We start from the raw sequence: 27187 nt of genomic DNA on the forward strand, positions 1-27187 counted from the left end.
GTATGGAACAGTGAGTAAGAAGTACATGATAATAGATAATGTCTGCACTGTAGAAGCAATTGTTAAGTGTGCAACCCAGGGGGAGTTTCAGGCTTGAGGGGACAGGAGGAAAGGGAGATGGAGAAGGAGGTTGAGGAGTCAGTGAGACAAGAGAAGAACAGAGTTACCTTGTTAGGTTCTGTTTCTTTTTCTTTCTTTCTCCCCACCCCTATACTGGGGATTGAACCCAGGGATGCTCTGTTGCTGACTTACATCCCGAGTCTCCCTTGACACCTCACTCCAGACAGCTAAGTTGTCAAGGCTGGCCTTGAATTTGTGATCCTCCTGCTTCAGCCTCCAGAGTAGCTCGGATTGCAGGCAAGAACCAATGAGCCAGGCTTAGGTTTTTCTTTGCTAGTTGATGGAGCAGTTCACTAAATCTACAAGTTACATTGTTTTGGATCTGTGTAGGTTGGGAGCAGATACATAATCTCACTCTTTTACATTAACTCAGACTCTTAGATCACAGGTTTTTCTTCCTGTCAGTGCCATAACCTAGCATTTCTTTCTGTGCCTTGTCTCTCTGCTTTTTTTTTGGAGAACTGCTTATGAAATGGCTTTTTGGAAGATCACTTTTGACCAACTCAACCCTACCTGTACAAATATTTAAAAGGCTTCTTTTTTTTTCTACTTTGTATTCTCAGTTTTGTGGGTAAAATGTATCAAACACTCCAAGAGAATAGATTCCTTCCTTTGATTTACTTAAAGTTTAATAGAAACATTGTATTAATAGTTATAGAATTATTGTATACCTTAACTTAAGTGGTCTTTGAAACTGATGTGAATTCTTAGGAAGTAAACTGGCAGGCAGGGAGGTACTGTTGCTCGTCAGGGAAGAAGCTGGTCCAGCAAGTGGTGAACTAGCTGTTGAAACAGCTGAGAGGCTCCAAAGAAGGCAGTTAATTGCAGATGCACCAATTTTTACGGATATTTGAATACATGAAACCCCTAAAATTGTATGTAAACTACTTCGTACGTTGACTGTTTCTTGGGTAGAGATTCATAGCTTTTAACAGTTGATCCAATGGGTCTGTGTCCTCCAAAAGATTTTGTGCCTGACTGCATTTGGAAAAGAACTCCAAGATGATGCCAACATTTCTTACTCAGGAGGTGGGAGGTTGTTGCATCATGGAAGGTGAAATTTCAGTGGAATGAACATTACAGCAAAAGATTTGAAGATAGAAAACATGGACTTTCTCAGGGGAATTGTGAGTAATTCAGTAATACCCTGCTGGATGCAGGGTAGATATTAGAGGATGGAGGACAATAGGATTAAACTTGCTAAAATGGATGAGAGGAGAGCCCGAGTTTAGAAACCGTCACAGTTGAAATAAAGATGTAGAATGCAGTAGTGGCAGTGTGATTGTATTAAAGGGAACAGAGTCAAGTATGTATAGAAAGAATGGACAGGATTGGGCTGGTGACTTACTGATTGGGGATGTAAGGGTTTTAAGAAAAGAAGTTCCTAAGTTTCCAGTGTTAAATGATTGGGAAAACGAAAAGTTACTGTAACTTTGCTTGCTCTGGGCTCAGTGATGTTCAAGAACCTAGCCTCCTGTTGCAGAGATTTCTACATTTTTTAGATGTTAAAATAAATAAGGGAAGGATTTCTAAATTCTAGTAGTAGTCAACATTCAGGCACCAGGAATGCAAAGTGTCCTGCAGTGTCCAGGTCAATTTCTTGTAAGGAAGAATTGTCCAGCCTAAGTGCTAATCATGTTCCTGGTGAGAACCACTGTAGGAACTCATTTTGGATCTAGCAAATGTGTTGTAAACGTGTGTGTGTGTGTGTGTGTGTGTGTGTTTCCTTGGGTTTGCCTTGAAGTCAGCGTGTAGGCTGCCTCACATGGGTACATGTATTTTTCACTTTTGCCCTAGATCCTGATATTCTTTGGAATTAAATGTACACATAACAAATCTCTTTCTTGATAATAGGTGTTGTCTGTAACTGCACAATTATCTATAACATCCATGGCATAGCAGGTGCTCTGGATAGGTCAAAATGTCTCCCACCTCCACAGGAATTGGGCAGAAGCAGTGAGAGTGGTGAAGGGGTGAGAGTATCTACCCTATTGCTATGAAAGAGTTTTTGGGGAAAGGCAACAAGTTTGGTTTGACCTTTTAAATTTGACCACACAAATCACACATTACTCTTCCTCATTTACTGTCCCAGGCAGAAATTTTAGTAAGCAGTGAGACCTGTAGAACTGGAGTCCTGGAGAAAGAAGCATTGGGGATAGATTAAAGGACTCCAGAGAGAGGGGTGGTCAAGAGGAGAACTGTCTTGAGGAACACAGGTTCTATCCTGGAAAGGCGTAGCATGCACCTTTGGCAAAGTGGGGCACAGAAATGACAGAGCACTGGGAGAATCCTTAGTCAGGGAAGCCAAGGCAGAGCCCCTTCAGGGATAGGTGGTCATCTTTGTTAAAGATTGCCCAGGGGTCAAGGAAGACAAAGGTCCAGTGAAAGACCATTGGAAATATTTATCGGGCGGTCTTTGTATGCCTTTGAAATACGGTTTTCACTAGAGTACCATGCATATGAGGGGGCAGCAAAGTGGGTTGAGAGAAACCACATTCCAGAGGACTTAAAGAGTAGATGAGTAACGGCATGCTGGAGAGTGCCTATGATCTGCCTGCGTTTCCCAGCCATTCTGGAGGCTGAGGTAAGATAACTGGCAACACAGGACCCACCTCAAAAATAAAAACTGACAAAAAAGATAAGTGAAGAGGGCATGTCTTTGGAAAGTCTGATGCCAAAAGAAAAGAGAGTCCCTCCTGATTGGAGAGCCACAGTCTGAAGGCAGAACTTTTTAGCGTCTGAGTGGTTGAAGGTCCTAGGAAAAAAGGGAATAGTTAGAAACAGGTTCTAGCCTTAAGAAAGACTGATGGGGAATGAAATCTACCAAGTTATGCTACGTCTATATACAAAATATACCACAATGAATCCTGCTGACATTAATTATAATTTACTAATTTAATAATAATAATAATATGATGATGATGATGATGATCAGTAAAGTAGAACAAGCAGATGGTGGAGTGGGGAAAGGAGGGGAAAGGAAGTCACTGAGAAATGAAATTGATCAAATTATGTGCAGGCACAAATATGGTACAATGAATCCCATTACTTGTAATGCTCCAATGAATTTTTTAAAAAAATTTAAAGGAGAGATTGAGGTAGGCTGATCATCTTTTTTAGTTGTAGATGGACACAATATATTTCTTTCTTTATTTTTTAATGTGGTGCTGAGGATCGAACCCAGTGCCTTACACAGGCAAGGCAGGGTGCTCTACCACACTGAGCTACAGCCCAGCCCCAGCCCCAAGGTAGGCTAATCTTACAGGAAGGGAGTCTCCTCAGAGTTTTCTGTCTGCGATAGGGAAGGAGAAGATGGGTTATGTCAGAGATGGTGAGAAGGAGGGGGAAAGCAGTCAAACTCCTCCTTTCAGAGCTTTCATTTAAGTAAAGAGGTTAGGTCATCTTTTCAAGATGAAAAAGATGGAGTTCCAGCTTAGGGAGTGTGACTAAAGATTTTGAAATTGTTCTTAGGAAGCTGGTGAGCATTCAGAGATGAGTAAAAAGATGAGTGAACCGCAGTGAGGGTGCGGCAGGCTGAGTCAGCAGGATACTCTGACCATTCTTCAGCAGTCAGGGGAGTGGTGCTGTACCCCATATAAGCGGCTTATATGGGGCTTGGCATTGGTAAGGTGAGAGTAGTGGGAAAATAGAGAGCATTATTATGAAGGTTAAGGAGACCTGTGAAAACAAAGTTCATGACCTTTCAGGAATAGGGAGAGGCCGGGGGAGGTTCTGATAAGATACAAAGAAAAGTCCCTTGGACAAAGGTAGGGGGAAAAGGACTGTCAGTTTGAGATCAAATCTTGAGGGTAGAGTAATTCCAAGACCTTTACCTCTTTGATCCCCAGCACTGCAGAACAAATGATAACTTGTTGGATATTTTGAAGGATAAATGACTAATACATATATGCCTGTCTGGCACCACCTAAGAATGCAGGTAGTTATATTTATTAAAATGTGACTTGCATAGATTATGTCTCTATATAATTACTGTTGTAATATTTGTGTAAATCAAGTCATATTTCAAACAGACTTCCACCACCGTGAACCACAGATCAAAAAGAAGGTTTTTTAAACCTGAACTACAAGCTGAAGTTTTAAAAACACTATCAAACCATTGCAAATCATCATAAATTGCTATGGAAGAAAAAAGGTGGATGTGCATATGGATCTCAACATCACTTATTATTTCTATGACCATGAGCACATTTCTTAAGACTTTCTAGTCCTAATTTTCTCAGTGGCAAAACTAGGGCTCTTAGTTACTTGATTTTTTTTTTGAGGTGGCTAGATGAAGTCATATGTATGACAGAACATGACACCACCCTCCTGGCTAGATACTCTGACTTCTCCCCTTCTTCCCTGAGGGGTCTCAGCAAAAGTCAGTTGACCCTACAGAGGATCGTGGAGGACAGGTCAAGGAAATCCTACAATTACAATAAGGAGAAAAGGCTGTAGTCTTTCTTTTCACAGCAGAAAATATTTTGTGATAGGAAAAATCAAAAAGAAAAATTCAGCCTTCCTTGGGAGAGTAGAAATGATTCTTATCCAATCTTGACTTCCCAGACTTAAGGGTTAACCCAGTTGATGTGAAATAACATGCCTTACCTTGACTCGTAAACACTGTGTTATGAGTGCTGCTTCTTTTAGCATCTGATTTTAAATTCATGAAGTTTGTTGTTTAAAGCTGTTTTTCTTTCCCCAAATTATGTTTACTAAGATACTTGGATTCTATTAAATGTTGAAAGTGTTCCAGGAATTAAAATATTCAGCTTTCAAAAAAACTTGGGAAGCACTACATACTATATAGTATTGCCTAGGAGAGTAATGGTATAAATTAACAGAAAAGTCTTTGAAGTCCTGCAGTAAAGACATTTGTCCAACTTTGTGTATTTCATTGTTTTCCTTGAATTATTTGATCATGGAACCACTTAATCCTAGAATATTTTCTAACTGTATTCTTGGAACAGTTTGGGAAACATTTACTTAAAGGAACCTTTTACATTTTGGAGTTGGAAGCGGTATTTGAGGTTGTCTGATCCAGCCAGTTTAGTTTACCCAAAAGGGATTAAAATCCAAAGACATTGAGTGATTTGTGCAGTCTTCTAGCCTGTGAAGCCTAGGTTTGCTGACTCCACACTGCCCAACTTACCGTCATCTTGCCTTTCCAGATATTCAACACTTCACATCATTGTTTTTCCAATGAACTCTAAAGAGTATATCTTCTGTATCTTTTAAAACAATGTCTTTGATAGGGCTTCAGAATTGTTTTCATGAGGGTTTTGTTTTTGTTTTTAATCATTCTCAAATCAATCAAGTTGGCCTTTGGCAGTGGTATGTTCCTTATTATCTTCCGACAAAATTAACTATTGTCGGTCAACTTTTACTTCTCTTTTGCTTTTAATTTCTCTTAAAATCAATTTTCCTGCTTGTTTCATTGCTTCTTAAAACATCTACCAAATCAAGATAACTGACTTGAGAAATCAATCTGTTTAAATTATCAGTGATCTGGAAAACCCACACATTCTAATTATTAATGAGTACTCTTTTGCCTTCTAAGTTAGTTTTCTTTCACATATAATTGGCTGTGGATAGACACATTTGCATATTTTTTTAGCCCCTTCCTGCTTGACTTATTACAGAATGCATAATTTACTCTGTGATTTCTAGGTGTAAGTTCCTGTGCAGAAGAGACCACAGTTATTGCTGAGGTCCATCTGGAGCATACTACTATGTGTTCTTGAAAAATCTGAATGACAACTTTATTGCTTTTTCTTATAATTGAGATATTTTGGATACCAGTTGTTAACTTGTAGCACTTTTCTTTTTATTTATTTTAAGGTTCTTATTTGTCTTAGAAAAGTAGTGTTGTCAGAGACCCTCAATACCTGTTTCTGTGTCTACAACATGAAATTTTGCCCTGTATAAATGCTATGACATGATACTAGTATTTGGGATGAAATGTCTGAAGGAATGTCTGTTGTGTCATGTATTATCAGTCAAGAAGCACAGAAAAAAAATAAATTAAAACATTAAAAAAGAAAGAGAAAAAAAGAAGTATGGAATGTTATTACCAAAAAGATCAGCTCTTCGCAGTAATCATTTGGGAGGTTAGGATGTCTCAGCATCACAAAGCTAAGACTAGCACCCGTATGTCATGTTATTGCAGTTTGGTCCTTTTCAAACAAATCCAAGTCAGATTAGTATTCACTCAATCAATATCTTAGAGTCCATTCTGGTCCAAGCACTGTGTTAGCTCCTGAAGAGAATAACAGTAATCCTGTTCTCAACCTTTCAATCTCATAGGGGCTATGGAACAGGGACATGAAGAACCATATAAAGCATAAATGAATGCCACAAGGTTCACATGTTTAAGAACTGAGTAGTAAGAACACATCTAACCTCTAGAAGTCATTCTCCAATTGACCTGAATTTAGGTGATTTTTTTTTCCAGGTACATTTGATTTGATTCCAGGATAGAAATAAGATTCTCAGCTGATTTTGTGTGTGTGTGTGTTTGTGTGTGTGTGTGCTCACTCACATGCATATGCATGCATGCATGTGTCAGCTGCCCCCTTAGGATTACCCTAATATTTAATTGACTGTATTAAACTGCTTATTAAGGTATGGAGGCAGTGTAGAGAAGAAAAGGAGCTATATCTTCCATGTTCTTAGCATTAGTTTATTGCTAAATTTGGTTCTGGTTTTAAAAAATGATGTAGAAAAACTAGATAACATTAAAAGGGATTCAAGCAAAGAGGATATTTCAGATTCTAAGAGTCTTTTCCTCTTTCATCGTCCTTTAGTTAATCATATGAAGTAGGCTTGGAAAGAAGTACTTGTGGAGTTGGGATTATTGGCAATCAGGGGAAACAATCACTACGGCTTACAGAGGAATTACTCATGCATTTCATGGACTATCTATACTTGGAGTCAGCGAATGCTTTTCTGTGAAGGGCCAGATAATAAATGTTTTAGGCTTGGCATATCATACAGTCTATCATGGTTACTCAGCAACACCTTTGCAACTCAACTCTAAAGCAGCCATAGATGGAATGTGAGCATGGCCGTGTTGCAATAAAACTTTATGGACAAAAGCTGGCTATGAGCAGAAGTTGGCTGATCTCTGATCCATGGTATCCTTCTTTCTTTGTTGGCTCTTTTACCAAAAGGTGCACAAAAGGAATTGAAAGAAAACAAAACCCAAACCATATAATAATGATACTTATTAGCCCAGTCAGTATAAGATAAGCACAGAATCAAACCATGTGAAGGTGGGTCTAATGTATAGCTTTGGTCAAAAGGTTTTGGTTTGGAATCTAATTTTGTCTAAATAGTTATTTTGTTTGGTTCTATTTGGGAAGTCATTCTTCATGTATCTATGTAATCAATTCTACTTTGGTTATTTTTATTTATTTATCTATTTATTTATTTATTTATTGGTACTGGGGATTGAACCTAGAGGTGCTTAACCACTGAGCCACATCTCCAGCCCTTTTTATTATTTTTTGAGACAGAGTCTTGCTTAGGGATAAGACTTGTCCTTAATTCTGAAGTAATGAGAAAGAGAGCCATGAAAAACAAAAACAAAACAAACAAAACAACAACAATAAAAAATCACAATCTTGGAGCAAAAGTAATTTTTTTCTTTAAATAATATATCTTGGCAAAATTTGTGTTTTACTAGTTACCAAAACAACCTGGTCTAAGTCAACTACTGAATTACATATGTATTAGTTGCTGGGTATGCATAAAGTTCCACAGAGTTTCTTTAACAACAGAAATGGAAACATTTTTTTTTGCAATACTGGTGGCTAGAATTCTGAGATCCTGGTGCTGGTGGGGCCAGGGTCTCTCTGAAGATACAGGGACAAGGTCTGCTTTGGGCTTCTCTCCTGGCTGCTGGTAATTAGTTGGCTTGTAGCAACATAACTGAAACCTTCACATGACAGTCTCACGTTCTTTCTGTGTGTCTGTCTCTATCCAAATATCCCTACATATGTATATTAGTCATATTTGATTAAGGCCTCATTTTAGTTTGATTACCTCAGTAAAGACCCTGTCTTCAAATAAGACCACGTTCTAAGATACTAGAGGTTAGAATTTTAATCTGTCTTTTTGAGGGGATACAATTCAATACATAACAATCTAGTACCAGACATTCACTTAGTTTAGAGAAAATTCATCAATTTGGCATCTTAGTGAGTCTGAAAAAAAGCCAAAAACTTAATGACTGCCTTGTGGCCACCTTAGCTTCCATAGTAGAAGTATAATACTCATGATATAGTAATGCCCTGTTGTATAAGAGGTATAAGCAAGTTTCTGTTTTGTGGTTGTCTTTAACTTACAAGATAGACCATATGCCTTTACAATAATAGTTTAAGCATATAAATAGAACTGGAAGAATCTACTTCCATCCATAGCCCACAAGGACCCTGAGAATTTTCTCTGCCTTGCTCAAGTCCGTACCTACCCTTACAGCCAAGAGCTCTGCATTGGTCCCTGAATTCTCTTTCCTTCCACTTCTCTCAACTTTTTTTAGGCTATCACAAGTGGCTGCAGAACTTTGTCTTCCCACCTTTGAGGTCACATCCATCCCTTTGGTCTTTAATTCAAGGTCTGTCTCTTCCAGGAAGGTGATTTCTGAGATCTCCCTTTTCTTCTGTTCCTATGCCTTCCTATGTCAAAACCATGTTCTGATGCGATTCTCTTCATCCAACACATCTCACTTTGGGTGTGTGTGCACATGTAGTGGATAAGCAATCATGCCCTTGGTATTGAGAAAGGAATGGGTTGTACCACTATGCATTAAAGCATTTGGCTACCTCTGGGAGTGGGCATGAGTTCCTGTATTTATTGGGTAAGCCGCTCACAACAGGGAGAGTCTTGCCCATTTCTGTTTTGAAAGCTATTTTAGAGCTATAGTTCTATAAGAATGTGAAGTGGTATTAAAATTTAAGATTCTTGAGTCTTATGCAAGAATTTAAATACATGCATATGTTCCATTACAGGTGTCTCACGTTTGTTATTCTAAACCTTCACTTTAAAACAAAAGAACAACAGTAACAAACTTCATGTTTTTTTCAGAATTTAAAAAACACATCTCAGATGGCATTTTCTTTTTTAAAAGAAAAGAGCTAAGTTAGTAATTTCCCTTTACAAAAGGGTTCCTCCTTATACATAATTGTTGCTTAATCACTGAGTTTCTCTCTAACCTTTTGTTTGGGTGTGTTTCTCATTACTGACTCGGTATTAGATCCTCTAATTCCGTGAAGCATAGTGTTGGTATATTTTATGCATATTTTTTGGGCATAGTATTTGCTGGTTTTATTCTTAGAGCTTCTTTTAAAATCCTTTTTCTTACTGAGTTTAATACATGGATCTGCTCAGGTTGAACTTTCCAAAAACACATCCAGTGTGTGAAATTAGGCATAGTTATCAGTCATTATTTCAGCAAGAATGTATCCACGTCTGGCAGTGTGATGTGTCACGGAATGCACTCATAAGTGCTCTGTACTTTCTGCCCATAATGAAGCCATTGGTGTTTCCAAAACAGCCACTTTCTGAAATTTTTGCCACAAAGTCACATTGAGACATGTGTGAAGTGAGCACATGTGCAATTGACTGTCTGAGTAGAAGCAAAAAGGTCTTGTGACTGTGCAGCAGGGGCACCACAGAAGGCCTTTCTGGGGGAAACCATCCCAGCAGGCAGGGTTATATTTGTTTTTATGTAGTGAAGTATGTAGAGTTGTTAACCTAGAGCTGGACATTGAACTCTCTACATGTCAATTAGTGGGGAATTGCAAGGCCTCACATCTGAGGGAGGGTTGGTTAGAAGTGTCAGATCAAGGAAGCAGAAATTGCTTGGATAAGCTGGTGCAAAAGAGGATCTGGAGGGTGTGGTCAGAGAGAGTGTGCAGTTTTAGAACAAGGAGACGCCTTTTCCTACTGACTGATGAAGGGGTCAGGTGTCATCTGGAAGAGCAAGGGACTTGATGGAAGCTGTTTTGCAAGGGGCACAGAACACCCCAAGGATTCAGATTTGCTATAGAAAACATGGGATGGATCTTCATATAGAAGAGATACCAAGGCCTGTGAGTTTCAGTGACATGCTGTGTTGGTTCTACCCTTTACAACAGTGGTATTTCCTGAAGTTTGGTCCCAGGACCACTTGCATCTCCTGGGGTGCTCATCAAAACTGTATATTATTGTGTCCCTCTACAGCATGCATATCTAAGACTGTGGGGTGGGGGGGGGACATTTTAAGGTCTGCAGATGATTTAGAAACTCACAAAAGGCTAAGGACCAATAGGTGAAATATTCCTGAGTGGTTGCTCTGCTTGTTTGAATCTTTCAGTGATCTTTTAATTCCAGAGGTGATGTGGACAGAAAACGTAAATGAACTTGTAGTAAATAATGAAAGAATTCATGAGTAATTCAGTCAAAATTAGATCCAAAGAAAAATTGGGATATTTTTGTTAAGGTTGGTATCAGAAATACTAATAGTAGCATGTTCCTTGGAACCTTGGTCTGCCAAAATATGGTCTAGTTGGGGTGATGCTCCAGAGCCATTCTGAGTTTTCTGCAGAAAACAGTTTCTGGGATCAATCTGTAGATATGCTGAGTCAACCGAGGTGCCAGGGCCAGCCGTAAACCCCAGGACCCAGATGAAACTATTTGAAATCCAGGATAGAAAAAAGCTTTTTCTTTTCCTCTTTTCCTGTTAAGTATTTGTGATGTAATTTTTCAAGTAACTGCTGGGGGGTGGGGGACTGTATGTTTGTTATGGGGTAGGAGGGTCTGTGTGTCCTGTGGGGAAGATGTGGCAGGAAACAGAGGTTTCTGAGACTCTCAGAACCCAAATACAGTGACAGATGAGAGTGAGTTGCCATTTCTTTCTTCTGTAGACCCTTTTCCTATACTCACAGTGGGCAAGATTGTTATTGAGAGCAGAGAAGAAAAATTCCAAGGTCCATGCCACTGCAGAGACTCCCCACACACATGCACCCCACCAGGCTGGCCACTGTCCAGTCTAAGTGGCAACCAGACAACGGTGAGCAGCTCTTGGCACTGTCTCAGCTTGCTTAGCCTCTGTCCACAAAACTTGCCAGTTAAACTTGCTACTGTTATTTTAGGACAATAACAGCACTTAGTGATTAAAAACTCTTGCTAAAATGTAGAGATTTACTCAGTTCTTATTCATCCCTCCTAGTCTATAAAAAGAAGTATTAAGATAAAAAAGAATAGTTACTATAATGTAATCTCACTTACTTCAGCTTTTTCCCCATCATTACAACCACCCTAACTCCAATTACTACAGAAAATAACATTTTGAAAATTTTAACTTTGATACAGACAACCATAATACTATGTGGGTCTCTTGAGTAGCTAGTAGGCAAAGCAGCCAGGAAAATAAGGAATGGGGACTGTCTTAGGATTTGATAAACAGACAGTGAATATCTAGTGATCAGATTTGTCAAACAGCAACTTATGTACCTTATAGGAAACATACTTGTCAATTCTTGAGATGACATCTAGCTGGAAGGAATGATGACCTACGCAGAATATCAGTTTGCTTTCAGAAAGATACCAGCATGCCAGAAGATAAGCACAAGTTAACAAAAGGGAGTTTAAAAGGAATAAATAATCATAAAATCTTGCATTTCAGTGAAAAATACTGGGAGAAATTTAATATAACTCATTGTATGAAAACATGTGGCTATTTAGTGCCTTAGTTTGCATTGACCTAACAAAAGAGATGAGGTGGTTTCTCAGCAACAAGAATTTATTTCCCACAGTTCTGGAAACCGGATGTGTGAACCCAGCATGGTTGGGTTTTAGTGAGGTCCCTCTTTTGGTGTACATAGTGGGACTGTAGTATCTTCACAAGAGCTACAGAGCTGGGTGGGGGCAGGAGAGGTGTCTGTTTCATAAGGACACTGATCCTCTAATGAGGGTGCTACTCTCATGACCTAACTACTTCCCAAAGCTCCCACCTCCTAATTCATTGACGATCACAATCGGAACATATGAAATTTGGGGACACACAAACATTCAGTTCATAACAGTTGGTTTGATCATAAATAAATGTTAGCCAACAAACTGATTTAGTTGGTTAGACCATAGTTTTAAGTATATTAATAAAATTATAGTGTTTAGATTAACAAATGAAATCATCCTACTATATAGACAAGTTCTAGTCCAAAAGTTCTTCTTCAAAATGGAAAGTTTGAGGTCAAAATGCATTTTTCCCCCACAGAAAAATTGTATTTAATGGTAACCTAGTCTTTTGATGGACTTTTTGAACTGATAATGTCAGCTTAAATTCTGAATCTCTTATGAACAAAGATTTGTTATACATTAGAGGAAGAGAGTGTCTTTCTTGCTTCTGATAATCATAGTGAAAGATTTATATTGGATGGCCTTTTGTATCATCTACACCAAGCTTGAGAATAATAAAACCAAATTGGTACCAATGGAACATATGCACATCTTTAAATCCCCTTCCTGACATCTCTACTGTCTTTAGGTGACAGCAGCCGTATCATGGAAGTGGGGGATTTTAAAGAGGAACTTTAACCCAAATATGTGTGTGTGGTTAGAAATTCAGTTCATGAAACTAACCCCAGTGATAAAGGTCAGGAATTATGACAGTTTGCTATAGACCAGCCTTACCATGGTCCTTTCCTGGGGAGTCAGCTTCCTGGGTTTTTCCTGTCTTTCATATCATCTTACATTTTTGAACCCATTAGGGATCTTTTCTTTTTCCCTGCAATTTTCTCCATTTTTTTCCCCCTTCAACGTGTCTATGAAGAGGCGCCTCAGAGTAGGAGGGGAGGGGAGGGAATGGAGAAATCGCTTTATGTATAGGTCAATTTTAAGATTAGAACTGGTGGTGCTTGTACTGGCAGAACCCTCCTAGCCATCTGGATGCCAAGTTTAGTGATGCATTGAGAAAGATGGACTCAGAGCGTAGGTAACACTCATCGAGCACTTCCTACAAGCTTGACATTTTCCTGAGGGTTCAATAGTTGTTAGCTTTATATAATCTTCACATCAACTCTGAGCAAGATTGGAATAAATGGTATGGTTCTTCACTGTAAAGACAATGGAATGAGGCTTGGAGGTGTTAAATAATTTGTCTAAAGTCACTATTGAGGGAAAAGCCTTGGTGGCATCTGAACTCAGGCAGTCTGATTTCTGAATCCATCCTTTTGACTCTCCTTGTTCTTAGAAGTCTTCCAGGCCAAAGAAGTTATTTGGTTATTGTTATTTGTTTGAAGGTTTAGAGGAGTACCATTGGATGATGATGTTTATCTTCAATGATTTAAATTTGGATAAAAGAAGGAAAGACTAGACATGTTCTATATTGTAACAATTAGAAAAATTTTATAAATAAGTTGGGAGGACATCTGCTATTTTCTGAGGACACTTTAATCTTTTTAAAATTGACAACACCCACAACCTCCCTGTCATAGAGAAAAATTTTACTTGAATAAGATGACTGGATGAGCCACAATTTGTCACTGGCTTTAAATAGTGTTGAAGAATTTGTATTACAACTTAATGGGTTCTTGTGTGAAAATAATTATTTATGCAAGCCCTGTGATTACACAGCTAAGATTTTTTTTTTCAAAAAGGATTAAGAGAGTCAAAATAACCTTGTACAATAACCCTTTATTCAACCCTTTACAATAGGTTGAATAGAGTCCACCCAAAATTCATGCCTAACCAGAACTTCAGAATGTGATATTATTTGGAAATAGCATCATTAGTTGCAAGTGCAATTAATTAAGGATTTTTAAAATAAAATCCAACTGGATTTAAGTTGGACCTTAAATTTAATAACTTATCTTTTGAACAAGGGCATGAAACAGAAGACCCTGTGCAAACATAGGTGGAAGTTGGAATTTGCCTTCATAAGATGCGAACAACAGGACCCACCAGAATCTTGGGAAGAAGTACAGAAGAATTCTCCCCTAGAGTTTTCAGAGGGGATGTTGACCTGCCAGTACCTTAATTTGACCTGTCTAGCCTCTTGAATAGAAGAGAACAAATTTCTTCTGTTTTAAGCTACCCAGGTCTGTAACTACAGACCTCACAGAAAACAAATGTAGCCACTTACTACTTTCTCTTCATTTATATGTAATCTTTAATTTTAGAATAGCTTAATGTATTTATAGTGTTGTAATTATTGTGTAAACTTCAAATCTTAAGTTTCCTGATAGAAAGCAATCATATTGAGTTGTATTAGGATAACTATCCTTATTAACAGGACATTTTAAAGAGATGTGGTACATTTCAAGGAGTAGCTTTTTTGAACTTTATGAAACTCTGCTAGAGTGGTGCAGTTCCTCTGAAAGAATTTTGTCAAACCATTCAGATGATTCCACTAAGTTAGTCCTTTAAAAAACTTCACTAAGGTTAAAAATCAATTAAAAGGATTGAAGTGAAGGTGTCATTTTTCAATTGAAATTCTAATAAATCGAATCCTGGCAAAAATGAATAACAACTGCCCGCCCAGATGTGGTCATTACCAAAGGCAGTAGGATCCCAAAGTGATTATGTCTTCTGGAAGGCTTATAGTAATTCTGATTAATCTTTTTTGAAAAGTCAGATACCCACATATCCCATATATCCAAAGGCAATAAGATTAAGATTATTAGAACTCCATTTTTTTTCTGAATCGTAATTCTCACCATCAATCATAATTTGTCTAGTGTCCCTGGTGTTTTGAAGTCTTAAACCAGGAATTTTAAAAGTCCACCTGTCATGGAGGTGGAAAATTGTTCAGAGACTCTTCAGTCTGGAGAGGAAATATAATAAATTTCCTGTGAAAGTAAAGATCCTGTTTCAGCTGGGAACATGATACAATTAATGCATTTCTCCCCAGATGTCAAACTCCTTTATGAGATACCTAGCCTGCACCACTATCTAGCTTTGCCAACTTCACCTACCTCCTTATACCCTGGAGCTGTTCAGCACACAGCATTTTAATCACAGCCACAGTTGTGTGGCTTCCAGCATGTCAGTCTGTGTTCTTCACAGACACACAAGTCCAGACTCTGGACTACAGAGCAGGATGACCAGGTAGGGCACTGCCTCTTGTCCTCAAGATGCTTACAGGCTGGTGGAGGAGATTGGTTTTTTCATGCAAATGTGGAAAGACCACATTAGAAAGTGTTACCCTTTTGTTGAGATTAAAATATCACATATTGAGAAGATCTAAAGGAAAGCAGGTTGCCTGAAATGTTTTCTAGCAATATTCATTTTTTCCTGGCACTGTGGTGCTGTTGGTATTAAGAGGAAGGAAGGAAGGACATGTCATTCCATTTTACTGTTTTGCAACCAGTTTCTTGAGCCAAACCTTTTGGCTGTGTTTTATTGGAAGGTTTTAAATAACCATGATGTAGTTATACTTTTCATAGCAAAAGTAAGTCTTTATGAAAGCCTTAATTAGTACAATCGTGTATCGAGTAAGGTCCCCAATACAGTGAAACAAAATGGCATGCTGCTCACTACCATTTTTCTTCCACTTAGTTACTGAAGAGACTGTCAGACCGATTTTATTTTACAATCAGACTACCACCTCTTCTTGAGACCTTGGGAGAATTTCTTAGTCTCTCCTTTTCTTACCCATAAAATGGTGATAAATATACCTATCTTATTGTGATTAAATAAAAGCATGCTTACAAAACATTTGGTACCAAAACCAATAAATGCTCAATGTTAGCAATTAGTACTATGAATGACACAGTTCTCTGTGAAAAAAATCTCCCGTGAATTTTCATGACTTGACTTTTTCCCTTTGCATTTTGCTTATTTCATTATTTTTAAAGACTGTGTAAATTATTTTGATGCCAGCAAAGAGATAAATGTTATATCCCCAACAAATGGACAAACAAAAGAGCCAAACATACCCACCTGTTTTATCCATTTCTAGGGCAACTGATCATCAGATACTATTGCAAAGTAAGACTGGAGTTTGCAGTAAGCGAGAATAGAAATGTTGTACTGTACAGGTTCTGCATGTATTTCTGGGGAGATCAAAGTCAGATAACCAATGTGTCTAAGATTTTATGGGTTAATTCTGGACTTCATAATTTGCATATTACCTCTTAACAAACATATCCAGTCAGGATTAAACTGTCCTTTAAATTTCTGTCTTGTTTTGGTTTGTAAAGGGAGTTCTTCTAAATGTCCTGTGATACTTAAATTTGAACAATAACTACTGGGCTGCAAGGAAGAAAAGCCAAAGGGCTGCCCGTGTCCTCTGCCTTGAGCTGATGAATGGGTTACTCTAGCTTCCTGGTCATGGTTTAGAAAAGGAAACTTTTCTGCTCCTTCCTAAATTGTTTTTCACACTGAAAGTTACTATTGTCTTGTTCTGATCTTTAAAAATAGGATGTCCACCATTCCTTTTCATTCATTCCTTTTGCTCTATGCCCTAATTTTTAAACTGGACAGAGAGTATTGTTTTGAGATTAAATATAGTAAAAAAAAAAAAAAATGTAAGAGAAGTCTGTAAAGACTGAATTGTAGGAATCTGAAGTTGTCTTTATAAAGAAATAGAAATTTTAAAATAGAAATTTAAAAATCTCTTATCCCCTCTTTCATTTTCCCCACTTCAATGTGAGGGCTCTGCCTGGTTTCCCTTCACCTGTCCTGGAAATCACACTGGCTGCTTTGAGTTAGGTGGAGGAAGAGCAAAGAGTTGGGCCCCTTCCCTGATCATTGCTTGTGGAGTTTCCAAAAGCCAATTTCTTCTTAGACATGACTTTCTTCAAAGTGTTTCCATGTAAGTGAGGAGGGTTGGTGTTGTCTTCTGGCTCTGTGCATTTGGAAAAACAGAGATTTATGATACCTGCTTTGTGTACTCATTGCTAATGAATTAGGTTCAGCTGGGATAGCAGTAGGCAGTGAATGAGTACATGTTTGATTATATGCAACAAAGATAAAAGATATGTCAAGAAACTATGGTCAAAGAAAAAAATGAGGAAAATGCAAGTATATGAACCCAGTTCAGTGCTGCCCACTGATCCCCACACCCAACCCCTAAATACACAGAGGTTCTGGGCCTCCATTCTGGTAATTGGAACTCCGTATCATCCAAATCTTCCTGGAAAAGAAACTCTCTGACATTTTCATTGCTTAACAGTGTACCTTTTGCCCCCCGAAAACTAAAAAAAAATAAATATTAAAAAATTTTCTCTCTCTCCCTCTCTCTCTCTCTCTCTCAGTTCTTTTTGCTAAAGATGATCTGATGCTTTATGAGTAACTTTAACAGCAGAAAATGAGAAGGTATTCAGTAAGATTCATATCTTCCCTTTTTTCTTGTTGAGCATTGAATTCCTACTCTAAACAGAGTATTGTGAAATAAATTTAAAACTAAAAGAAGAAAACCTCATCTGGGTTATGTAAAATTTGAAACCTGTTCACAGATTCAGCTTGACAGAGTGAGGTTCTACCTCAGAGAATCTGCTTCAGAAGAGGGGAAGAGAAGGCAGAAATGAGCCTGCGTTTGTCTTGGTTAGCTTCCAGGGCACCTGCGTGTCCCAGGGTTGACACCATCGTACTGAAGTGATTAGACACTAGCACAGAGGCCAACTCCATGAAGGAGAGGAAAGACTCAGAATGGTTGTTAGCAGTAGATATTTAGTCCAAACAGGCAGTATCACTAAGGAGAGATCTGATCTGTGAAAAAGCGTGTTCTTTTGAAAATGGGCAGATGCTTAGGTCCAGTGTGAAACAGTTCTCCAGAGTGGGCTGAGGAATCAAGGTTCACGTTGATTTGGGGACTTCGGAAGGCAAATCATTTTTCTTAGAGAAAAACTTACCTGTATTTCATCACATTGTTGTTGCTGATTTGATGCCAGTTTTTTGTTTTGTTTTGTTTTGGAAAAAAGTGGGGTGCTTTTGTGAAACTTTAAAAAATTGTGCCATTATTAAAAAATCATTTATTACTAAACTGTCTTTGGTACAAGATTAGGATGCATGGAATACTTGTGAATGTACATTAATGCAGGGGTGAAGATTATGCGGTAAAGTAAGGTATGCATTGTGAGGCTGCAAGACAAAAGCAAACACTAGAGTACATGAAAGGAAAAATCTTATAGGTCTTTCTGCTTTATTTTTAAGGAAATAGGCTGAAATCACAAGTGACTGAATTTGTGGCATGTATAGGGAAACTAGAGGATGGGTGGGCGATTCCAGCATGTCTTCAAGGGTTTCTAATTGATGCCTATTAAGTTATCAGTGAACCCCAAATGTACTTCTCCAACAGGTATCAAACTGCTATAGTTACCCTGTTTGATTTCTGTATTTTCTGATAGAAAGTACAGTTAATGATCATCATGTGTGCTATTCACAAATTCTAAGTGTAAATACATGAAAAATAGAAACGAATGACATTCACATTTTTAAGAGTTTTGAATTATAAATTTAAATAGGCAGTATGAATTTTTTCTTTTTTTAAAGCAAGAAACTGGATTCTAACAGGCATGGAGATCTGAGCAAGCCATCTAGAAGTGTTACACCTCATATTTACACATCATAAAATATGAGGTGTAAAAGAGGCTGTACAAAATATATGCTTTTTTGTGACGTCTTAACAAGACTACCATATCCATTCAGCTCATTTTCTTAAATACTCATTAAGAAGCTTGGCCTGAATCACCACCCTCTCAGCAGACAAGGACCGGTGCTTGATCACAGTGGTGGTGGGTCTACAGACCTAGCTCTGCTACTAAGCTGTACGACCTTGAAAGACTTATTTGACTTCTCTGGGCCCCAAGTATCCTGAAAAATGAGGGGTTAGATTCAGTCGTCGTTTCTTAACATTGTTAAAGCTTGGCTCCCTTTGATAAAAGTAAAACTGCTGCTCCCTCCTCTACTCGCCATCCTGCCATCCTTCAAGATTCTGTTATTCTTCTGGTGGAGAAAGTACTGGGTTCCGTGATCTCTGATGTCCATTCCTGCTCCAGCGCTTCGTTATTCTAAGCAGATACTAGGGTGGAAATCAGTGGAACAAACATTTTAATCTCACTTTGTGAACAGTGCAACTTGTATCTTTTTAAAAGCTGGAAGGGGCCTTTCTAAATCTGTCCCCCAAACCAGAGTCCTGCCTTGAGCAAGAGCAAAGCCTGGAGGTTGGTAGAAATCCACCCCCCAACCTCAAGGCTAAGTAAGATCTGCATTTAAACTGTAAGCCAATCATGTACACATCAGCTTGATACAGGTTGCAGACCACTGATTTTATCCTGCAGGTGGCAATGTTAATGGGATTCGAAAGTCAATTAAGTCATTACCAGTATTTCTTTTTTTTAACAAAATAAACTAGAAAAGATAATATCCAGATACATTTCATATGGTAAAGGAAAATGGTGTTTCACCAAACTTCTGTTTCCATATGTCTGTGACTGTACGTGTAAGTCCCTCCACTTTGTAAGTGGAGATCTCAGGCAAGAAGCTAATTTCTAAGGTAGCATCAGGCAAAAAATAAAATAAAAAAATTGAAGTCACCATCCTAGGCAATATAGCAACCATCCACTCCCATTTCTTTGCATGCACAGACATGTACCTAGAAAGGCAAAGACTAGTAAAAAAAAAAGTTACTCTATGCTTATAACAGTCATTTTCTATAATTGTTCATATTATACCAGATGCACCATAAGAAACAAATGTGAATTTTAAATGTGTTGTTGAAAACATTAATTTTTGAATTGTATCAACTAAAAAATCTTTCCTGTTGATGTTTTCCTTTGTCTATTTATAAATTACAACACTGTCAGATAAGATTTCATGTTTGTTTTGTTTGTTTTAAAATTTTGTTCCCTGTTTTATTACAATGGGGAGATCTCAAATACTACTTGTTCAGTTTCCTTAAAGTACAGATAATGCTTTTTTCTCTCTAGGGGCCAATTTGTGAAGCCCATAAAACTGCAAACTCACTCACAAAACCGTCTGCACCCAAAATAAATAGACTTGAATAAATTTGTTTAGGTTTTTTTTTTTTTTTTTTTTTTGTAGCTTGCTTATAATTTTTCTAGCTTAAAGCTTAACCGCTTTTTGTAAGTATTGTTTAATGTGGAGAAAGTATATTTTAGAATGGGTAATTTCCACTCTCAGAACTTTGCAACCTCAGCAATAATTCTTTACTTACAAGAAAGACTAAGTGAAGACGCAAACTGTACTGTAGATTGATTTTAGAAAACAGCTGGGAGGAAGTTGTCAGCTCTGGAATCCTAACTCCACTGGGGGGAGGCAGGAAATTCAGAATGTCGCAGAGGTGTTCGGAACTGTCATGGCAAAAGCAGTGTTTCACTTCCCTTAGGAAGTTTTCTCTTTTTTTCAATTTATTTTGAGTAAAAAGGAAAGGAAGGGTTTGCTCTTATCCCCTTCACAAGGTTCTGTGTTGAGGAAGAAAATGGTGTGGATCTGTAAATTCCTCATTTGGGACTCAGAACCGGGAGAGGAGCACGCACACCTGCATTCAGAATTCGAGGAATAATTAGCTTCACACCTGAACTTAGGCGGGATTTTATGTTTACCATGTTCTAATAGCTGGTTTTGGGGTTGTAATTTGCTTATTGTTTTGAGTTTTCTTTTAAGGTGGTTTTGGAGCTATTACATAGTTCTTTTATATAAAAGTGAGTGAAGAAATATGAGGTGCAACTTTTTATGCTAATTACATGTTGAGACACAGAGATGCCAGGCTGCCAGCTCCAGTTTGTGAAGCTCTGAATGTTACTCTTTGTTTCAAATTTGTTCCTTGAGGCTTTCTTGTAATTTTTGTGTAGTGTATATTATATGTTTAGACTGTTTCCTTAGAGAATCAGTGCTGGTCTTAGGGGTGTAGGATAGCGTACTACAGTGACAGTTCTTCCGTCTTAAGCTGCAAGGTGATAGTGGAAGTCATTCTTGGGATCTGCTATGTAACCTCTTTCATTTTTCTGACTGCAGACAGGTATGAGTGCACAAGGGCCTGCTGGGTTCTGTCTTGATGTGCTTCAGCTGGAGCCCCCAAGAAGCATCCAGACAGGCACTTTTGCAGCTGGAAAGGAACTTAGAAGTCATGCAGTCTCTCTTGCTCATTTCACACAGGAGAAAATGAACTGCCAGAGATGACATTCCAGTTTCTCGACGAGGTGGAACTTTTTTCTGATTTTTTTCTGTTCAGAAATTTTTGGTTTTGTGGTGGGGGGGGGGGTTACTAGTTTTATTTTCCCCACAAGTAGTCCTCTTTATTTATCATATGAATTGTTTCTTGCTTGCTTAATTATTTAGTGGTGCCAGATAACAAACCTAGGGCCTTAAATCTGTGAGGCAATCATTCTACCACTGAGTCACCTCCCCAACTCCATTTATCTTCTTGAAATTTTCTTTTCTCCCTGAGACTCTGTGATAACCTGTGACATTTGTCCATGGTCTATCTTGTGTTCTAGGTTCTTCCTCCTACCTTTCTGGTACCCCCCACTCCCACACACTGCCTTGTCAGGGCTTCCTCTGAGCCAGCCAGATGGATCCTTCACTGGCTTTCCCGGAGAAATCTCCAGCTGGTGTTTCCCGTTTGTAACTCTGTGGGGGCCTCTCCCGCTGTCCACACCCACCTGGCTTTGCAGATTTCCCATTCCTTTCTCTCTTACCCACTTGACATTAACAGCCAGCTCAGTCAGCCATCCGTCCCCTCTTTTCATCCCTGTCCTTGTCCCTTGCCTCTCTCCTCCCTACCTGTCCCTGATTGAACTCTTACTATCTTTAGAAACTGGACCGTCCCACCCCATTATATGGGGTTAAGAGTAGATAAGGCTAGAAGCCCACTGTTAAAAGCTTTTCCTTCCTAATGAATGTGTTCCCTGGCAAGGAAATTTTGAAACCATTGCCTTAGGCCTCTCTCTTTCTTGGCCCTCCTGTTTTCCCGATGAATAACCTAATGTCTTCCATCTGGTATCTTCTTGATGTTTGTCTTTAATACTTTCAGTTCTTGCCCATCTCCCCCCACATACACACACACACACACACACACACACACACACACACACTGAGAAATCCTATTACAAAAACTAGAAGGACAAATAGCACCAGACCCTGATGTGTTTCCTTGCCTTGAGGTATCTTAGCAAATCACTGGGGTTCTCAGAACCACCACTGGAGGAAACAACAGAACTCTAGGGCTCTTTGCATGCAGGAGCATACATAGAACTGCCTTTAAAATATATTTGGGGCTGGAGCTATAGCACAATGGTAGAGCACTTGACTAGCACATGTGAGGCACTGGGTTCCATCCTCAGCGCCACATAAAAATAAATAAAGGCCCATCAACAACTAAAAAAAAATTTTTTTAAATAGCTTTAAAATATGTAGATAGACGTGTGTGTGTGTAGCGCCACATAAAAATAAATAAAGGCCCATCAACAACTAAAAAAAAATTTTTTTAAATAGCTTTAAAATATGTAGATAGACGTGTGTGTGTGTGTGTGTGTGTGTGTGTGTGTGTGTGTATTTGAATGGTAAGAAGTCTAGTTTCTTGGTGGGATCTGGAAGGAAAAGTTCACCATAGGGACCACACATTGTATTGAGTGTTTTATGCCATGGTTTTTCAATATTTCTTTACCTTTTCTACTCACCTCCTTTATAACCTCTACCTCTGCCCAAAAGAGCTTGTCTAAGCTGTTTTGATCCCTGAGGACTTTTCCCTTTTGTTTAAGTTGCTTTTCACATCTGCTGCATGGTCTCCATGTGTTCAATCAGTTGTGTTGTATTTAACAATGCAGGTCTTATATTTATTTCTTTTATCTGAAGCTGAAGACAATAATGCTTTATTCATGAACTTAAGTGAAGAAATTTCTATGCGGAGATTGCAGTTTTACATGCAAGGATTGTGGCTTTGATAGATATCTTGAAGAATTAATTATGAAGCCCATTGGGAAATGTTTATTTTTAGATTTTATTAGAATAGCTAATATAACATGGATCCCTTTCTTTTGACAGGCTTAAATCCAACAAAAATATTTAATAGTCTATTGCTTAGTTTCATAATCTTGAGAGGCTGTGAGGTTTGTTTCCAAATAAAGAACAGTGGAAGTCTGAAAACCCATTTCATGAACTAATTAGTACGTGATTTAAGCTTTAATATCCTTGTTTCAAATAGGATTAATTGATCTTTCCCGCACTTTCACACTACAAGTGAGACACTATGTGTGTAAAGAGGCACTGTCATTCTTCAGTAACCAGGTCCTGCTCTTTGATGCTCTGGGCCCTCAGGCATTCATGCCCTGACCTACCAGGAAGTGCAGTGGCTTCCTGGCCAGTTTCTCAGCTCTCACCAATTCATCATCCACCTCTTGATTTTGTTTTTCCAGTTCCTTGCACTGGAATTTCTCTTTCCCTGTCCTTGTAAAAGAAACAAAGTATTCTGACTGATTATATTGGCCCATTTGAGTGATTCTTCTTTTGATAATTCCGTGAAATTATTAATTTATTTTTTTTATTTTGCATCGTGAAAGCATAGGGAGATGAACCTGTGTGTGGGAATTAGAGCAGAGCCAGGCTGCTGTACTGTGTAATAGTCTTTACATTGTGTTCAATTCATGCCAGACTTGACCTTATACTATTTTCTGGTGAACATGATAGTGTTCCATATTTCTCTCTGCTCTTAGGAGCAACTGCAGTGGTTATTTTGATTCTAGATAAAAGAAATAGTTGATCTGTTAACCTTCTCTGCTGTTTGGGGCAGTGGTGGTGTCAGTAGTAATATGTGTGTATGTGTTGCAGGGACCACAGAGGTAGGGATTATAACTTTCTGAAACTGTAAGAATGGTAGCCTTAAAGAAGACTTGAAGGAAATTAAAAGGCAGAACCTAGGTTTCTCTCCCTTTAAAATATAACTGGAATTCTTAGGTTGCTGAATAAGGAGGGGAGAGGAGGACAAGTTCAGATATAAGATTGGTTAGAGCACTGTTCTCTCTCTTTTTTTAAGTTATGTCGACACATAATACCTTTATTTTATTTTTATGTGGTGCTGTGGATTGAACCCAGTGCCTCATACATGCTGGGCAAGTGCTCTACCACTGAGCTATAACCCCAGCCCCCTATGGCCCTATTCTTAATCCTATCCGTAATAGGAAGGAAATGACACAAAAGAATTTTAAATGACAAGTCTTCAGTTTTTTTGTCTTTGCTGAATAAAAGTCTACAACAATGTACCTGATTACTAATATTATTTTGGTTTACATGTAGCTAATTTTGCTTTTCCTATAAAGGACTTTATTTATACAAAAGAGATTAGTCCGTGTGGCACTGGATGGGGGGTTATATGATAGAGAGGGAAATAGAATTACCCTGTGTGCAGTTGCCTTGTGCCTGCTGTTGATCCTATTTTTTGGTGCCAGGTACTATGGGGTCTTCCTGGCAGGACGGAAGCACCAGTGCTCTCTATGGATAGTGCTCTGTATGTGCTATCCACACGCAAGTCCTTTCTCCCTGACTGCTCCCCACATAGGAGGTGCTCCCTGAGCACAGCCTCACACAGGAAGTCCTCCTGAGTGCTAGTGTCACACCACTCAAGCAGAGAATACAAGGGGTCATCCATTTACTCACATTTATTTACTGACTTTGTTTTCTATCAGTTTTGGCTTGTAAATTAAGCCCAGATAAACGAAGAAAACTGAACTTGTTAATTTTACCTGCCTGGGAAGCAAAAATGTAGCCTGCTTACTTGACCTAAACCAAGGAAAATTTTTTAGGCTGGAGAAGGCTGAGATGGACTCCTAGGCTCTTTGGGGATGAATGGGCATTTAACTATGGCCATCTAGCCACAGGTTTCCTAATTTGATGGAATGTGTTTAAACTTCATCCATAGGGGTCTTTTCAAATCCCAGTGCAGCTGAGGGATTTTGAGAGGCAGTAAATAAAAGAACACCCATCAATGAAAAAGAAGTTTGAAGTTGTTGGGTTTAAGTTTACCATTTGTTTTCTCAAAGTACAGAGTTCAACTACAAAGTGTAATTGTTTTAAATTTATCAAAGATGTGTCAGTATTTGCATTTCAGTCCAGGACTGAGGGTTTAATTCTTCACTGTTTTAAGATAAGCCTTCCTAACATGCTAACTCTAAATAATGTTCAGATGTATGTGCTATAACTTTAAAAAGTCATGGCAGAATTAATTCTTTCTAAAAATTCTGCATCAGGTCAATTATTATTAAATTTAGTTTTAACCAGTACATAAAACATGCAAGTAGTACATATCAATGGGGTAAAATGGTGCTTTGATATGCATACGTTATGTAATGTTTTTAATCAGGTTAAAGATATTTCTCTCAAACATTTACCAACCCTTTATAGCAAAATCTTTCAAAATTACTTTCTTCTAGGTTTCTGAATTGTACAGTTTATTATTGTTATCAATAGAGAACCTACTGGGCAACAGAACATCAGAACTTCTTGCCCCTATCTAATTATAAGTCAGTACCCATTGATAAATCTTTTCCATCTCTTCCTCACCTACACTCTCCCCATCTGGTGGAAACCACCATTCCACTCTCCACCTCTATGAAATCAACACAGGTGTCAAAAAGACACCTGCACTCCCATATTTGTTGCAGGACTATTCATAGTGATTAAGAAATGGAAACAAACAACATGTCCATCAGTTGACGAAGGATAAAGAGAATGTATCACATATACTGGCAGCTATAAAAAGAATGAAATCCTATCATTTCCAACAACATGGATGGGACTAGAGATCATTCTGTTAAATGAAATAAGTCGGGCACAGTAAGACACATACTTAACCTCTCTTGAGACTTAGTAAAAAGTCTTTAATAACTTCTCCAGGTCTTCTCCTTGGTGTCAAAGTAATTTTTTCCCTCCAGTACTGGGAATCTAACACAGGCTCTGGCACATGTGAGACCATTGCTTTCCCACTGTGCTACATTCCCAGCCCTTCATACCAGTGATTGTTTCATCTGCCAAGAGCTGCAGCCAACATCCTAGGTTCAATTGTGAATATCCATGTGTCTTGTGCCCTGGGGTAGGGTCTCAGAAACTAATCAAAGGAGACTTGAGAGAAAATTCAGTCTTTTCAGGTTCTGCCTATAGCTGCAAGTTCTCTCTGTTAGACAGAGGCTAGGGCAGGAAGGCCAGTGTGGGTGCTACTTCCCAGCACCTTAATGATGTGAGAAATGGGGAAGGGTTATATAAATGCAGGTAGCAATTTGGTGACTTCAGGGAAGAATCACAGACCTTTGTGGCAAACCTTGGGGCCTGAGGTGCCACCCAGGGCAAAGCAAGGGACAGGGCTTAGTTCTTAGTTTTATCTGGAAAGCAGAGCCTTTAACCCTTAGAGAAAGGGCAGCAATATGGGGAAAGCATATGATTTCAACTGCTCATTAAAGGCGTGAATTCAATAGATTGCTCAGATGTGTTCTCAGGCTGCTTTCATTTCTGAACTAAGCAACACTGATATTCCCAGTTCAAGTTCAGCCTGACATACATGCACATTGACTATTTGTAATCCCTTTTTGCTACTCTCCTTCTAAAAAGACAATCATCTCCTTAAATAGTGCTTGGACTCATGATATCTTTAGCAAGGACCTTAGGCAGTGAGAAGAAGAATGTGGAAAGTATAGGACTAGAAGAAATGGTTGTATGTCTAAATTGCTGAGACCTCAGTGTATTGAGTTAGTGTGGAATTAAGCTGATCATGGCAGAAAGTAGGTAGAGAACTAGAACCCTGCAGTAGGTAACTGAGGTTATTAACGAGGTAAATGAAGGCTATTTATTACAAGTGGTCTGCTTTACAAATTTTTCCTAGTGGGATGGAATTTGCCTTTTTTATATCTAGTTTTCTTGTCTATGGTAGTAAAAAGCCAACCTACAAGATTTGAAATTTCTGTTGAACTATTAATTTTAATTTTATATATTCAAACTATTAATATGCATTTTGCCCTTGGGTTAGTATGCTTCCTATTTAAAAGGTGTGAGGTGGAAAAAAAATCCTATTCTAGTGTAAAATTGCTGTTCAGTGGCTGTGAGGACACTTTGCATTGTGCTTACTCCCATCTCAAGC

At 38.5% G+C, this 27187-nt stretch overlaps 1 protein-coding gene across 7 annotated transcripts in view; it reads left to right on the plus strand.

Annotated features, from left to right (window-relative positions):
• Rbms1 (RNA binding motif single stranded interacting protein 1) overlaps positions 1-27187 on the plus strand; it is a 202168-nt gene that overhangs the window by 87004 nt on the left and 87977 nt on the right. The window lies entirely within an intron of this gene.

This window comes from Callospermophilus lateralis, chromosome 9 (assembly GCF_048772815.1).
Source record: "Callospermophilus lateralis isolate mCalLat2 chromosome 9, mCalLat2.hap1, whole genome shotgun sequence".
Lineage (NCBI taxonomy): Eukaryota > Metazoa > Chordata > Mammalia > Rodentia > Sciuridae > Callospermophilus > Callospermophilus lateralis.